General features: G+C 44.9%; 1 long non-coding RNA gene across 1 annotated transcript; it reads left to right on the top strand.

Moving 5' to 3' along the window:
• Nucleotides 1–1,060: 1,060 nt before the first annotated feature.
• On the top strand, nt 1,061–3,513 carry LOC127392940 (uncharacterized). The gene is made up of 3 exons (XR_007891374.1): nt 1,061–1,264; nt 2,398–2,591; nt 3,441–3,513. It is a non-coding gene; the product is annotated as an uncharacterized LOC127392940 (long non-coding RNA).
• Nucleotides 3,514–3,782: the final 269 nt, after the last annotated feature.

Below are 3,782 nucleotides of genomic sequence, written 5' to 3'. Positions count from 1 at the left end.
TTGCTACACCTTAATTCCTATCTGTGTGTTAAACCTGTTTGCTCTTTGTATTTCTACTTGTACTTTTACATTCAGTTTCTGACATCTCATCTGCTCTTTGCCTGGCCCAGGTAATGAGCTGTTTCACATTTGGTGCCAATTAGGAGACATTCCAGGCTACTGATACAGTTAAAATGTTGATTCTCAGAAATCTGTGAAACGTGTGGACCAGATTCTGATCCGTTCATTCCAAACCCACGCAACACCAGTAACTTCAGCAGAGTCACTCTTGATTTGTGGATCTGATTTATGCACAAAAAAAAAGAACCTGGCCCCAACCATTTCCCTGGTACAGTTCTGTTTGCTTTGGGGGACTAATTATACTGCATAGGGTTGACACTGAGCTCATAGACCAAAGACAGATTTGAATATGCTCTAATAGTTATGAGAGAGCCCCTTTGGATTGGGTTTGGAGCTTGGGATTCTTAGGTGGCATTCCAACCTGGAATGATCCTTGGCAAGCTGCTAAACCTCTTCTGCTCTAAACCTATCTATTCCATTGATACTGCAGATCTAATGTTGTTTTACAAACCCCATAGGTACTGCCCAAGAATTCTAAATTTTGGAACTATCTGAATGTCTCCAGTTGAGACTTTTTCAGTTTGAACAATCTTTTTTTGCTTATATTGAAAATATTAACAGCCTATTTGTGAAAAAAAGTTTCCATTTCCATATGGAAAATGACTGAAGGGTATGTACAAAATTAATACTTGCCTGTTGAAACATTAACAGATTTGTCACACTGTTAGTCTCGGAGCTAATCCATGTGAAGTTGAGAAGAAAGCAATTCAGTGTGGATTTGGAAGCTCCTCACTGTGTGAAGGGCTGTTCAGAATGCTGAGCAGGGATGTCCCTAACACTTTCTAAACTGTCTGAGATGCTTATTTGCAGCTCAACAGACACCTGTTAGGGAAATTTGCTGCATCTACAAAAGACTACTGTTGTAGAGGATACACTTTAACTTCTACATTTATCTGTGAGGGGTGTCTGGTCTCTCAGTCTGTTTCTCTTCAGCCCATCACAGATGGAGTACCAACCAGAATGTGCCACAGGTGCCAGGATCCCCAGGAAAAGGTGTGTAAAGAGCTCTAATGGAGTGGGAAACTTGAGAAAGGCAAACAATTGAAATAACGCACTTGCACTTGGGCATTCACTCCTGGAGCCCTGCTGATCCCACCATGGGCTCCATCCCTGGTTTGCAGTTCTTCTCTTTGATGACATTCAGGTAAGCAAGGAGAGCTACCAGGATCAAATCTGCTTGGTACCTGTAACCATCTCCTGTCCAAGTCACCTGCCTACGGTCCAGGCTTTGCCATGATCATTGTGGAAGGGAATCCAGCAAAGTAAATAGCACTGTATGGGGAGATTAGTATAACCTCAGAGGGAAGGCTGGGAAGTGGGTGTTTTGCTGTGCATCCCCCTGCATATGCAAGATTCAGGATAGCCCCTGTAGTCCATGCTGAAGCTCCTCTTTGATCTCAGGGTATTCCCTTTTAATTTCTGTTTTCGTAGCTTTTCTCTCCAAATCTTTCTGCCGGGAAACTGGGGTTTTATGCACACACTGTAGTTTGTGTGTGAAGCATGGGCCAAAAAAGACAAAGGCTGAAATTTACAGGCTGCAGAAGGCTCTCATTTTTCTTTTGTTTTGTAGTGTGGGTTTGGGGGGGATTTTTTGTTGTTGTTGCATTCCAGTTCTGATCCTATCTGCTAATATCATAGCTTGGCTTCACTCCCTCAGAGTTTGATGTCCCAACTTTTCCTTGTTAGCACTGGGAAATCATAAGCTTACAGTGAGTGATAGCTAGTGGGTCTGGGATTGATTACAAACAAAAATCCTAGATAAGATCATAAATTTAACCCATCCCTGTGATGTGATCATATCAGGATTCAAATACATCTAAAAGTTGTTTCCGATTTTCAGCCACTTCATCTGGTTTCCATACATCCCAGCTGGGAGTGAAATACTCATGTGGTGGACTCTAATCCATGCCAGCCTGGCTGGGAAGAAGCTCTCATTTCTGTTGTTATTGTATTATAAAAAAGGAAAGAAATGCTTTAGACTAGATGGACATTTCAAAGAGGATCAGCTTAAACGCTGCTGAGATAAAACTGACTTGATAATAAGAAAGCAGGGCTGCTTTCCCACCCTGCTGCTATCCCTCCCATTCCCTTCCTTAAGTTTAGCAGCATTTGAACAAATTCAGAATGGTGTTTTAACACCCTGAAAGTCAGTGGAGAAACACTAGAGACAAAACCAGTAGCTGATAATGGATAAAGAAAAGAGCAACCGAAGCAAACCAGACACAGTCTCAGCAAAACCAAACACTGTGGTGTTTAATTCCTGCTTCTCCATTTCAGGAAGAGGTCAGCTCGCCATCCTTCTGCAGCCACTGTCCATCTGTTTGGTGCATGTCCTCCCCTGAGCTGCCTGCTTTCCCTGCTGTAAAGGGCCTCTGGGATCCAGCCCCTTTGCCTGGAAGCAGATGGACTTTACACCTTGGGCAGAGCCGGCCCCGATGCGCTCCCATCCATCCCGCACCCCGTGGAACCAGGTGATTTAATGTTACTGTTGCTTTAACGGCCTCATCGCTGCTCTGGCTACACAGTAGTTGTCTCCTGTGTGACTGTGCCTGGGAAAATCTATTACTGGAGTGCCATTAATCTGAGGCTGCCGCCTCTGGCACTTTCTGACTCTTCTATTTAATGGGCCTCTGCTTCCGGAGCTCTGGAGACATGCTGTTTTCCTCTCTTGATCAGCTTTGTTTAATTATCAAAATATTTGATGCAGAAAATTGACATTAGTTGTGAAGGTTTCTGCCTTCCTCCTCCTTACAGCCTCCCTCCCTGCTTTGGAGTGACATTGAGATCTTCCGCATCTACCACCTTCACCTTAAAATAGAAAATCCCTTGAACAATCATGTGCTTGCCCAGGCACAAGCTGCATTAGCAAAGCTCCAGGTAGAGCTGCTGCAGCCCCTCTGCTCTGGCACAGTTCTGTTTCTTGCCCAGGCACCAGCAGAGCCCACAGCATGGGTGGTAGGGCTGGACCTCTGTCTCCTGTCTGCAAATGTCTCCATGCAGCCAGCCAGCATTCCTGAGGGGCTCAGAGAGGGGAGCCCTGTGAGCTCCTGTGCCTCTCCTCAGGGTGGGCTCATCCACAAGCCAAGGCTCACCAAGATGCTAAACCACGAAAGTCCCTGAGGAGCTGAGATTGCCGCATGGGCATCCTATTCCTATCTTCAAAGCCTTAGGTGTTGCAGGTGTTTCAGTTGCCCTGGTGCATTTTGCTTGCCCAGTGACCACATTTTTCATTCCAGGACTTGGGATGGGCCCATAAGAACCAATATTTATTGCTAAAATGAGGATCAGGTACAATGTGGTCACCGTGTGTATCTTCACAGGCAGAGAAGACCTGAAGAAGTCCTCACATTAGCAGAAAACAAGACCACTGGTGAGGAAACAAATTCAAATAAGGTAAATTATTCTTATAACTGGAATTCCTTAGCTGCTGGAACAACTGTCAGATGGAAGTGGTAGGTTTTCTGTGCCTGAAATCTTTAAATTGGGACTAGATGCCATTTTGGAAAACAGAGTTTTTCCAAGTAATAGGTTTAGTGCAGGGTAAGATGGGAAGAGTCTGGGCTCTGTTAGTGGAGCTAACCCAGGCCTGTGGAGCTGATCTTTCCTTTTGGTGTTGGAGTCTCTGCTTCTGCCACGCTCCTCTCAGTACTGCCTTGTTACAA

The sequence above is a fragment of the Apus apus genome, chromosome 20 (genome assembly GCF_020740795.1).
Source record: "Apus apus isolate bApuApu2 chromosome 20, bApuApu2.pri.cur, whole genome shotgun sequence".
NCBI classification, from domain to species: domain Eukaryota; kingdom Metazoa; phylum Chordata; class Aves; order Apodiformes; family Apodidae; genus Apus; species Apus apus.
This window is presented reverse-complemented; position numbering and strand designations above follow the sequence as displayed.